The following is a 14,266-nucleotide window of genomic DNA, read 5'->3' on the forward strand; positions in this document are numbered from 1 at the left end:
AAGTACCCTGGAGTATATAAATTGTGGTGTGATTGCAATATCCCATACTTTGGTCAAACTAACAAATCTATTGAACAACGCATAGAAGAGCATAAGAGAGACATCTCATACAAAAGATCTCATGCAACTGCTTTATCCAGTCATGTTCTTTTTTCAAATAATCCTAATGATGACCAACAAAGCCACTCTGTATGCTGGAATAGATCAGAAAATATTTTTCGCTGTGAAGATGAGTTTGAAAGAAAAATCGTAGAATCACGGGAAATCCTACTGAACCCGGTCCACTTAAATAATAATTTAAGTTATAACATCCCAGATAGCCATGCTGCAGTTATTCAATATTGGCGTTCACGTGAACTTGCACGCACAATTGCAACAAACAATGGCACGCCAGTTGGAACAACTTGAAAAATACAACGTTTTTATGTATCGATTATGTGAGGCAATTTATACCTGTAATTTCCAGTTTGTTTATTTAAATAATTCAATGTTTATTAGTATTCCTTTCCTTTATAAATACCTGAAGAAGGCTGCTATATGCCGAAACTAGTAGTATTTATCATTAAAATCTTTATATGTTATCTCGGTCTTGGAGTCATTAAATCTATTTTTTGAAATATATATATATATATATATATATATATATATATTATTAGGATAATAGCAAGCATTCTGGGACCAACCCGCACTTATGCAGGCAGCACGGACAGACACAAAATATTTAAGGTGAAACACTTATACCACTGCACAGTCATGTTAAAACATTACTACAGTCCAACCTATAGAGTAACCAGAACACATATCAAATAACAAGACCACAGTCAACAAACTATATAACATATAAGTACAACAATCATTACGGCAAAGCCACCCGAAGCGTCTACATATCTGACATGATGAACAAACTGCCGTTCGACGACAGAAACCTTGGGATATACAGAGAACTGAAACAGGCGCTATATAAATATTATAGCAAGAATGAAAATTAGAGAAATTTCTGTTTCTCTCTCTCTCTCTCTCTCGAACGCACGCACGCACGCACACGCACACACGCACGCACGCACGCACACACACACACACAAAAACCTATGACAAACCCCTCTCAAAACACATCACTACAAGGACACAAACAAAGACAACATGTCCGAATCCAAACCTACTTGCAAAAAAAAAACAAAAAAAACCCGTTAAACTGTGTAACAGCAGTTGAAGCCTTCCAAGCACGTACCAACAAACAGTAAAATCAACACCTGGCTTGCGACCGGTATAGAAACATAACCACGAAACCACCGCCATCTGTTATCTTCCTCAGATAAGCTCTGCAAAGCTTCGAGACAGAAATCAGAAATGCCTCCCAAAATGAATCCCAAATTATTATTATATTAGTTATTCACAAAAAAATTATGTAAACCATCACTGTTAATATTAGAACATGTAATATTAACAGTGATGTAAATGAGAAATGTAAATGCATAATACAAAGGCAAAGAGTGTTATTAAAATTATTAACTGAAACCCAATGTAGAAAATTTTGTAAAATTATACTCAAGATAACTACTGTATATATATATATATATATGTATGTATGTATGTATGTATGTATGTATGTATGTAAATATTTTAGCAATGAATAAAAATATTATTTATATTTTAAAAAAATATTATTAAGACAGACTTCCAGGAAGTCAGAGACTCATCGAGGGAGACCAAATACTACACACACCAGCTATCATACTTATTATTGAATTCATTCACACTGCTTGCACTCAAAACATCCAATGGCAATCCATTCGGATCACGCACCACCCTCTGAGAGAAAAATCCTGGTCAAGCTGGTCAAAGGAATAGCCAGTTCAGCTGCACACGTACTGATATCCCATCATTCCCTATTGATGAATTCTTATTCAATTTGTGCAACAGCTCTAATATCCCGTCCTCATACACCTGCATTTATCCATTCCATCCAGTGAAGAGGTAGCAGTGAGCTTAATGTTGCGTACACCCGGTTGATAGCTTTTAACAAAATGAGCACTCCTTAATTGAACAACCTCTTCTGCATCTGTAACCCTCAAGTCATCTGGATTTAGAAGAGTTATTCTTTCATATTTATTCTTTCTTTTACTTGCAGTATATCAACAGAATTCTTGTGGGTTGGCACGCAGAGCCAGTTTCTTTTCATACTCAGAAATTTCTGAGTATCTTTGCTTTCCGTACAATACTTGTGACTATTCTAGCCTGTTGCTTATATTCATAACTGACATCATCCTTATGCACATTACGAATCTCTTGTTTAATAAGATTACACATCCGTTTGACTCCTACTCTATTTATTCTTCGCACTCTCGGGACATATTCTGATATCGCATCATTTAAGTATTGTTTAACATGTTCATTGCCAAACACGCGATATCGCGCGATGAGAGTTCTCACCAAACGACCGATCACGTGTTATCGCGTGGACGTCGTTAACTAAATAAAAAAAAAAATAAATAAATAAAAAGTTGGCCACCACACGAAATTCCAATTTTCAGCTTAGCAATGAACGATATCGCGCGATCACGCGATGCGAGTTCTCACCACACGGCAGATCACGCGTTATCGCGTGGACGTCGCTAACTAAATAAAAAAAAATTAAAAAAATTTGGCCACCACGCGAAATTCCAATTTTCAGCTTGACAATGAAAGTGTTAAATGATTACCACACACTATCAATATCCTTTCCATCCAGCAACCGATCCCATTCCACTGAATTCAGTATACTCCTCAGTTGGTCATAATTTACTGCTTTGTAGTTCAACATGTAACCTTTTCTGAATGGAACATTCATAAATTTAGTCACTTCCCAAGTGAGTACCGCATGATCACTGTCACCATCCGGAGACAGAATAGTTACGTCTTTAACTGAAATGCCCTCTGGGACTATAATCAAATCTAACACTCTTTGAACTCGAGTTCCTTCTGTCACATGCTGCTTGAGCAAGTTATCCCGCAACAACTCGATAAATGCATTTTCATTCTTCTCATGAGATTCTACCGCCACCCAATCAATATTTGGATAATTAAAGTCTCCCATTATGATTACTCTTTTCGCGCTCATATTTTCTATTTGGTTATGCATTTCTTCATCACTAGCAACTGATCCACCAGATTTGTAACAACACCCCACTATGTAGTTGATCTTGCTATATTCCACCTCACACCAGACGGCTTCAAACTGACTGCCACATGAAATACTGTTAGCAGTAGTATTACAATCATAGATCTCAACTCTAACTGGATTCAAGTCATCCGATATCATTAGCAGCACGCCCCTCCTCTCCTATCCTCTCCATCCTTCCTGAAATACTGTACCCTTGATTAATACCAACGAACAATTTAGAATTAATAAAACTGATGAATCCAGAAAGAAATTAATAGATATAACACAAAAATAGAGCAAGAAATCTGGAAGTGCAAGCAAGAGAAATGGGCAGAGCTTTGCAGTAACCTGGATCCAAGAAAAAACAGCTAACACTGGAACATTGTTAGAATCCTAGACAACAACATCAAAGAAGAGAACCAACAGAAAAAAAACTTCATTATAAATGCTGGAAAAAACCTATAACAGATCAAGAAATGGCAAATAGATTGGCAAAAATTATTCCAACAACTCCAAACTTCAGTATAACGGAGAGGACAAGACACCGTCAAAAAACTTATAAGTAAGATACTAAAACAAGCAAGAATATACCAGTCAAATAATATCTTCTCTGAAAAATTTACACTAAGTGAACTAAATTCATCTATCGAGTTCCAGGTAATGATGTAATGATCTTATCTTCGGTCATATAGTCAAACACCTAGCAAAAACGCAAAGAACAACTACTAGACATTCTTAGTACTTCTTGCTGAACAGGCGAGCTACCAAAAGAATGGAAAAAAATCAACTATTGACCTACCCTAAAACCTAACAAAAATGCCACAGAATGTCAAAGCTATAGACCTATCGCATTTACTAGTATACTCTGCAAAATCACTGACACTTTAAAATTAAAAATTTTAAATTACAGACTCATGCACTGCCTCACAAAAAAATAAGAAAATTAACTTCTACCAAAATGCCTATAGAGCCCGTTATTCGACTACAGATCAATTATGCTACTTCTGCCAAACAATAATAGACTCAATAATGAAGGGGATACAAATCCTTTGATGTTTATCTGCTAGTAAGCGAAACTCTAAGAACTAGGACTAAGATCTATGAGTTTCATACCGAAAAACTATCGGCCAATCCAAGTGTAAGTAACCACTTGGTAGTACAACACCAAGGCAACTCGTATCAAAGGTGGGGCAAGCTCCCTCACTATCCTTGATATTTTCTAATAATGTAAAAATAGTTTGTCATTTAATATATAATTTATTTAATGGAGACGCTGGTGCTCTCCTTCTATTCCCCAAAGACGAAAAGCATTCAAAAAAAGTTGGATCTGGGAGAATCGCTTCCAATTTTACCAGCGAACTCTATGCAATAAATAAAACACTTGAAGCCTACTTAAAATTATCATCATCTCAACAATCAGAGAGAGGGAATTATAATTTACAGTGACTCAAGATCAACTACGGAGCAAATCAATATGGCAATACCAAGTGTTTGGGAAAAAGTTGCATTTTACAATGGATTCCTGCTCACGTAGATATTGACTACAATGAAGAAGCTGATAAGTTAGCAAAAGAGGCCGGAGAACTCAACCAAGAAACTGGCATGATAATTCTCTAATGTTAACGCACTAGCTAAATCTAAACTAGTTCCACTAAAAGCAGGGATAAAACACCAAATTCCCGAAATTAATGTTGACAGAAAGACGTCCACCATGATAGCAAGACTCCGAACAGAACATCGAGAAATGAAGATCAATAAGGATGGTACGAGAACATATAGAAACTGCAATAACTATCCTAATACTGAACTGACACCCACTCACATTTTTAACTGTCCAGCAATTACAGCAACCTTGAAAGCAATAGACCATAATCCTGAACAACAATTCTATACGAACAAAATCATCGACATAGCCAAAGCAGTTCAAAGAGCACATGGGAATATCTAAGACTCTTTAAAGGACAAGACGACAACAACAATAAAATTCATCTGCTGTCTCTACCACTCGTAGTTTCTAAAAATCGCTCTCATCTCTATGACTTCTTATCGCTGAAATTAGAATTTTCTGCAGCACTCATCAAAACAGTGAAGTTATGCTCCTTGTTTAATGTTCGCATTCCAGCTAGCTTCCTTTTTCCAACTCCATTGACCAAGATGGAAAACGTGCAGAGATATATGTTTCTTGCATACGTCTGCTGTTAGGTAATAACTGCACGCAAATCGGTTATATAAATGACCACTATAATAGTAAATAACTCAGAGAACTTTTTCTATTTTCCCAGCGTCTTTATTTTTTTTTAATCAATTCTCCTTCCAGACATCCCTTTTATCTGTGTAATTCAGACCATAACTTTGTGTAAGCTTTCTCTCATAGAGAAAGCCTTTTCCCCAATCAATCTCAACCTAGGGTGACCCTTGCCATTATAATGCCAACAAAGTGGATCGAATCGAGACTGGTGGTAATGATATTTGGAATTACAGTCGAGGTGACTAAGGCTCCGGGAACAGTGTATCATGTCCTTAATTGGAGGTGTTCTAGCAGGTTTGCCTGTTTGGCAGAATGAAAAACCCAAACTTCCGGGTAGAAAATTTGAGTTTTTAAATTTGAGTGTTTTCCATCTTCAATTCAAAAGTCCTTTTAGAAGTTCTTCGCATCTTGGATGGGATTTCAATCCGGCCTTTATAACCAAAGGGCATGGTAAAAACTTGCTGAGCTATGGAGACGACTGCAGAGACATCGACTCTTACTTATCATGATTACACGTTTCCCATCCAAACGCTTTCTCTGATCGAGTTACATAAATTATTCTTGCTGGAATGGTGTTCATTTTCCATTCCATTCAAAACTCACACCATTGTTCAAAATACTTAGTTGTCCACCATGTGGGTCCACATAGTCCAAGAAGAAGTAAAAATCAACATAATCTTATGCGGCTTGAGACAAAAGCTATAGATTCATCGTCAGCCCACACCGAAGCAGGCAACTTGAAAATACGAGTATGTTGATATTTAGCATTACGGCCGAAAGCAACTAAGACAACGAGTAGTCGCAACTAAATAGTCACACTCGCACCTGAAAATAAAGATGACTTTTTGACATTATTCTTCTGCACAAACTCTTGCAGAGATGATCAAACCAAATCTCCTCATGCAATTACTACAAGCAGTACCCTGCAAGTTTCACATGTCTTTGTAAGAGTAGAAAAATCCTGAATAACTTGCATAACAAAAAAGTCTTCTAATCCTGATGTAGTTAACCCCCCCCTTTACCGAACCGTACTTAAAATTTCCTGAAACTGACATTCATATAACAAACACCAACATTTATTATTTAAAAAATCCTATGTTTTCTATACACTACTTTGTATTCAGCTGGCATCTACCCCACAATATGGAATAAAAGGAAGATAAAAGTATGCCATCAAAATATCAAACTATTTCCGTCACTTAAGTCATCTCAAAAATAATGGAGGTCATTACAAAATCAAATTCTTCGCGCGCGCGCGCGCGCACACACGCACACGCACGCGCGCACACACACACACACACACACACACACACACACACACACACACACACACACACACACACACACACACACACACACACACACACACACACACACACACACAAATATTGTGTTATTATCCCTTTTCAAATAGGCATTCAGATTTAATTACCAAAAAACATGGCTACGGCAGATGATTCGGTTTCCATGAACAAGAGTGTATGCATCAGTTTCCTTCTTCCACTCGCTGTCAAACCCAACATATTTCTGCAGTTTTGCAGAGTACTATACTCTCCATCCTCTTCGTCAGTTAACAAATCTTGTAATGAGCTAAGGATTCAATCAAAAATTCATTCAAAACCATCTACCATCTTCAACTTTTCGAGATTTTTTTGTGGTACTACTTAGCTCCTCAGACTAACATCGAACTGTTCTCTTTTCTTAATATTAATATTTTCTTAATATTAACTCCCACAATTTCTTTCACAAACATGCCTTGCCATATATAAGTCAGAAATATAAGCATATCAACAATACAGAAATGTACAAGCGCATTATTTCTCAGTGTAGTACCTACCCTCACTATTATGAATAAAGTTAATTTAGTAGTGAACAAGCGTTCAAATTCCTACAGAAGTTTTTCCCAGTTAGATGGAAAACCACGTATACGCTGCTTCTTTCACCTCTTGATCACAACAAAAATGGCAGCCCCTAGGCGATTTTAAACGGCCTAACAGTGGTAGCCCGACGGAGCGAGATATGGATATTGGTTCTCTAGTCGATAATAGATGTTCAAATGGTTTTGCTTATGCTCGTCTGGAAATGGAAATCCATGTTGCATAAATCTCATGAAAAGGAAACTTGAGTGGATGAGAAATTTTCTGAATGAAAAAGTGAAGCCACTTCACTGATAATCAACCTCCCTTATTCAAAAATAAGTTCCTATTTTTCGACATATAAATCCCTTGTACATACTTCGCTGTTGTAAAGCACTGCCGCAATATAAGTAGTCAGTGAATTTTTACACTTACTCTTACTTCATGCCTATCGAAAATGAATCACTGCACACTGTATTTTGCCTCACAGTTAGTACAGCCGATATCTTTATATAGTTACGCAAGATGACTGCACAGTCGAGATTAAATGCACACCAAAAATTTAATGTTTACAGTTATGAAAACATTTATAAATGTGACTAATAGAAAAAAAAACATTGCAGATACTTTCACTACTGCACTATATTTAAGGCAATGTATCCAAGATCTCCGTTCTTACATCAGAATTGGGTCCACGGTAGTACCGTGGAGCAAATACTCGAACATACACCGTACTACATGGTACACAGAGAGAGAGAGAGAGAGAGAGCGCAATTAGACATAAATACTCTTATTCGAATTATACAAAGATTTGCTGTAAATTCATGAGGGGGGGGGGGGTATTGAGGTCAATCGAGTTCGTAATCTCTTCACAGATTACAGGATTTTTCTGTTTAATTCTTCATACAAAAAGTTTCTATTGTCGCAATATTTTCTGTTTAATTCTTACTAATTTAATTCTTACTTAATTCGAAGAATTAAACAGAAAACATTTCCAAGTCAACTTCAGAAAAATTATAGAACATAAATGCCTCAAAATACAAATCAATAATTTTGAAATTATTTCTATGCTTATCGATACAAACTACAGAAAAATTTGTTTCATAAATACGATATAATCTTCAAGGTTTTGGTGATGTATTGCTTTTTTTTCTGTCCAAACATCTCACTGCTGTTCAAGATTTTAGCGGTTATTTTCTTGTCAACTAAGTCAGTCGAGTGGAAAAGAAAATTGTATTCAAGATGGCATTTTTTGTTAATTCAAAAAAAAAAAAATCGCAAGCTTTCTCTCTTTCTCTCTCTTGTTGGAATGGTGATGCACAGATGAAGGCAAGGCAAGGCAGAACAGTGTGGGAAAAGAACTGGTAGGATATAAAAATGGAAAACGGAAATAGCGGTGATAGAGCCCCCAAAAAAGCTCAAGTCGTCTTGTGAAATGTGATTGCCAGTGTTAGCAGAAGTATTATATGGAAGTGGGGGACAGGCCACAGTGGATAGAAGAACGTCGCAAATGCTAGGAATAATGAAGTTTCTAAGAAATTCGAAGTTTTGCTATAAGAAAGGGATTGATATCAATTGGATGTCTCTTCAGATGTTTGTTCTTACTCCGAAACATTTCTGCGTGTCTATAACAGATTGGGAAGGGAATGTAGTGACACGAAAATTATAAAGTTCTGTTATCGAATATACAAGATATGCTGCAGATTTCCTAGTTGATATATTATTGGGAACTTCTGGATGAGATTTGCTACAGCGATAAGCTTAGTGTGTCAGTATTGTAAAGATTACTTTCAATAGCAGTGTATGACAGATAACCAAACTGTTCGAAATTTTACAGAGAGAGAGAGAGAGAACACACTGGAGAATTTGAGTGAATGTTTTTTTTTAGAATGTTGTGCCACCTTAACCATGCTTTTATCTTATAGGTATTTCTCCAAAATGGAAACTATGGGGGATGTAAATGCCAGTAACGAATAATATGTAATGTTATTCGTTATTTTTTACGTTTATGTTTTATGTAATCTTGCACGGAGCCATAGAAATGTATTGTTTTGAGTCAATCTTATCTATTTTTGCCATCAAAATTCTAATTTAAATAAAAATTGTTGAGCAAATTTTAGTAACGATGACACTTATAAATTGTCATTAAATTCACAACACCTGATCGTTTCTAAAAAAAGGGAATTTCTATTAGGCACCAAGATACTTGAAATGATACAAATATTGTCTGTAAATAAAGGAGAAATGAGAATGTCAAGAAAGATCTCCTTCAGGAGTATGCACACATACACTTGTAACGTCCCACGATTCACGCTTGTCGTAAGCATCCTACATGAAAACCAGGCAAAGAACGGAGAACATATGCAGCTTATAAGCATGATACTTCTAAAAGTGCAATAACGAAACATCACTGAGCATAGAGACTTAATGACTTATGAAATAGCTTTTTAACTAATGAAATGGTTGGAAAAGACCTGGATTCCAATCCCGTCTATAACCCGAAGAGCCTTTACAAGGCCTTTTCCACCTGAACGTGAGTTAGTCAGTTTAATACGTGATGATGTCTTTATATACCCTAAACTGACTGCTTTCATCCCACAAAACAGGTAAAGTGGCCATAAGGGAAACACACGCAATTCACCAGCAATAATAACACACTTTACAACTTTTGCTCCATCACCTATAAATCCAAAAAAAGCAGCCATCCGTAATATAAATCTGTCGCTGGGTGCAAGATTTTTATCATACTGATCAATGTAAAGATGAGAATTTCTTGCACAAAAAAAATTTTGTGTAAAATGCTGATATTGACACTAATGATGTCATTTATGTCGATGCCAGTTACATTTAAGCATAGGCATGTCTAACACAGAAACTATAGACGTTTTGAAACACAATCCAATGAAAATTTAGTCAATATGCTCACAAATTGACACTGGCACTTCTTGTATCAAGCTACAGAAATATATTGTTTCGAATTGTTTTTGCCTACTATCATTAAATTGTCTAATTTAAATAAATATTGATGATACAGCAAATTTAATAATCATACTACGTATCAACTGCCATTAAATTCACAGAACCTGATTTATTACTTTATATCCTTCGACAAGTTTTGCTTAATTTTGTTCTTGAAAATGATTCGATACAAACAAAAATTGAGATACCTCAAAAAACTTTTTTTTTTCTGTAACGATCTGATGAAATACAAACTTTCTTATTGTGATCAAACAGTCAGAAAAGAAGCTGCTATAACTATGGAAGGGAGAACCGAATTCAACAGGTGCACATTTTGCGAAATGCATCTAATACACTGTCTATAATATATGAGCCACAAATGGCTTTAATTTCAATTGCTTTCTAGATATGAATGCGATCATTATACGCAAAATACTCTGCGAAATGCACACTTTGATGATCTCCCCTCCGACCATTTTATACTTATTTAACGAACCGTGTGCATTTGCGAATCTTTAAAGTCAACATCCAAAATATCTCTGTATAGTACCTGTGTTGAACTAGAAATGCAACCACTTAATAACATCTGCTGATGTCTTTGTGTGAATTTATTCGTTCAGTGAATAACCATGTGTTGTTCTGCCTATGGAGTCTTGTATATGCATGTTTTGTATTGAACGTTTCCTTCAGTGCCCTTTTTATAAGAATACATATATTTCATTTGAGATAGTTAGCTTTTCGTATGAATGTCCGCACAGTTCGCCTAGTGGCTTTACGCTTCGCAACTATATGCCTGGGGAAGGAGTGTCCAGGTTCGATTCCCGTCGAAGACGTGAGGAACTTGAGGATCTTCCTCAGGCATAGCCAAATTAGCCGGTCTTGGGCGTAGGGTTTTTTCCGCCAGTTTGTCTGGCGTTCTTCATCCCGCAAGCAGGCAAACCGGCCCCGTGAACATGCGCTTCTACAGTCAAAAAATATATCCACCCCCAGCGCCAGACTAGGCGACAGGTCGGTTGAGAGTGGTACTAACAAGTAGTCGCATCTAAGTAACACGCGGATCCTGCATAGGAAGCGGGAATAATGCGTAGTGAAAGAAGAAGCTTTTCGTATGAATATATCCATTTTTTTGTTTAAAAAAAAGCTTGTGTAAAGTATAAGTATGATATTAGCTCAGCAATTGCATATAGCTATCGGCATGCGCAGTCATAACATCGAACTAATAAAAAAATACGATCCAAACACCCGTATATTCGAGTTTTATGATTTCATTTTAGGGTTCGCTTCAGACAGGATTGTTTCACTGTTGTTGTTTTCAGCACCAGGCAGGAATCTGCGATATTGGTTACTTTATTTATGACAATCCCACTCATGTTAGCCTATAGCATACCAGTACCATGGGTAGTTTTAAAGGGGGGGGGGGAGGGTAGATAATCTGAAAATTCAACTCTAGGAACTTTTTCACTTCAATTCAATCCTGAAATCGGGCGATGAAAACGGTCTACTATCTAAAAGATGGGTGATAGGCAACAAACTTGCAAATCGTGAGTTACAAGCGAACGCTAGCAGAATGAAAAAAAAAAAATAATGGCAAAATGCAATGCATTATACTATTATATTATTAGAGCAAAAGCCTTCTTTTGGAATAAACAGCAACATATATTCTATTCGAATTCTACGATCTTCTATGAATATCTCTATAACCTATGAATAAAGCGCATAGCTAATTATCAAAATTTAGTTCACTCTTTTGTATTAACAGAATAAAACTGGACATATTCATAGCATAATATATTATGATATCAAAAGCAAGATATTTTTCTACTTATTTTCTACTAGATATTTTCTAGCACGAAGCTTTTGACATAATATGAATGCAGATAAAAATAAACTGTTTTGTAATCGTGTAGAAATCTCACGGAAACACAGAATGCCATGAAATCCATATTTAAATGAGAAATTTTCAAATATTATCTAGTTCTCGACAATATATTTTTATATCTGAGAAACTCGGATTTTTCATTTCGAAAAACAGGCGAAAAGACCAAATAGCATACGTTATTCACTGACATCATATACTAGTTTCTTCGGTCATAATTCTAACTAGACAATATCAAAAACTAACAATGTTTGCATTAAAGAGAATGTATTTTAATAGCATTATTTGGACTTTTCAATGTGTGTTCTACATGTCGTGAAGAAGCTACATAATCCGTTATCATTCAGTGCAAGACCACCACCACCTTACTCATTGGAGGCTTGAAGTGGCTTGAAATAGTTCAATGTTTAATCTCTAGAGCAAGGTTTTAGGTCTATAAATATTTTTTGAAATAAAAATAAATTAAATAATTTTTATAGAATTTTTATGGCTATATAAATTGTGCTAATTTTATATAATATAAATTTAATGTAAATATTTAATATTAAATATAATTTAACTATAAATTTTTTGACTATATGGGACTGTACAAAGAATGTAAATCTTAACTGTCTTAACACCGATAAAAAATGAAATCTTATTTCATCTACTTTTACATGAAGTGCAGTCAGAATTTACTACTTCTGTTTTAAAGATAATTTATATCTTTTTTTAATGTGATTTCAAAATTGGAAATATTTCCACATACTAAATATGTCTCTACCTCCACAAGTCGAGACATCCCAAATGCAGGTAAATTTTAGATAGAGCAATACAAAGCATTCTAAATTCCATGATGAATTTATACTTGTATTAGATAATGACAGCGGTTGTTCTTTAACAACATTCTTTCATGCTTCAAAAGTAATGGGAAAAAATCTTTGATTAAAAAAACATTATTAAATCGTGAAAAATTTTTGACTATATATGGGTACGGTTTTAATTTAGGAAAACAAAGCATAAAAATAAAACTCCCGTATACCATTTAAATAGATAATTTAATTTCTAGTAAAAATTTTCTTTATTCAGCAGGCTAAGATATTTTTTTCTTTTATCCTACCAAATAATTTGTGTATTCTGGAAAGAAAGGTGTTTCGTAATTAAGTTCACATACTTTAAAAAAAACTACAGGAAATTGCCAACATTCAATAATAAAACACGAGTCAACGAATGACAGGGATGTTAGAGGAGGGCATCCTTGATCCTTCCCTTATTCCTCCCCTTCTGAGTTTCCTACCGCGTATTTATATCTCGACTACTTGCTACTTTGAAACTTCAGTTTTCTTATTTTAGACCATTATTCTATCACACACACTTTCTCCCCATTCTTTTTTTTTAAGTAAGAAGAAAAATTCACGTTTCAGGTATCTGTGAGTGACGGGGTGATAGGAAACGCTAGCTGCGACGAAGAAAATCGCGAAGACATCCATCATCAGACTGACACTCAATCTTTTCCCGAGCTGGGAGCACCGAAGTAACGAACGGGGCCAATAGCTACGCCCAACTTTATTGCGGCCCTGATTCAGATTGAGACTGCCCAGGCCACAAAGAATAAAACATGATGTCATGTATGCCTCGCGTGTCACAGAATCAGATAGTGGAACAGGACCGATCCAGATGAGTATGGTGAACAGTTGTAGCACGACCGCTGAACACTGTATCTGCAGCATCATTCATCTTTCCAATAGAAACGGCCTATCTATCCTGACGTTCATTGCTATCAGAAGGATAGAATAGCGTCACTCGTGATAGCCTTAATGGAATAAAGTAGCTTCGTGTCGTTTAGTTATAGGGCTGCTCACCGAAAATTGGAGAGACAGAAAGAGAGAGAGAGAGAGATAAAGGCAGAAAATCTTAGTAAATAAAATATGCCTGACTGTAATAGACCGCACAAGCGAAATGGGATTTAAAATTGTCTTGTTGCCATCCAGACACATTTGAAATATTGCCTGATATTTCTGACTACAAATTTCCCAAATCCATTTTTTCCTGCAGAAATTGAAGCGAACATTTTTAACAGAAAAGAAAAGCATGTATAATTGGGAAACATCGAAAAATTTAGTACTGGACATGTGATTTATTTTCCATGTTTGCCGAAAGTAATTACGATAGGTAAAATAATGATTTTTGACTTTTTTATGTGGTCCAGA

This window comes from Typopeltis vanoorti, chromosome 22, assembly GCF_054136105.1.
Source record: "Typopeltis vanoorti isolate ZY-2024b chromosome 22, IOZ_Tvanoo_1.0, whole genome shotgun sequence".
Lineage (NCBI taxonomy): Eukaryota > Metazoa > Arthropoda > Arachnida > Uropygi > Thelyphonidae > Typopeltis > Typopeltis vanoorti.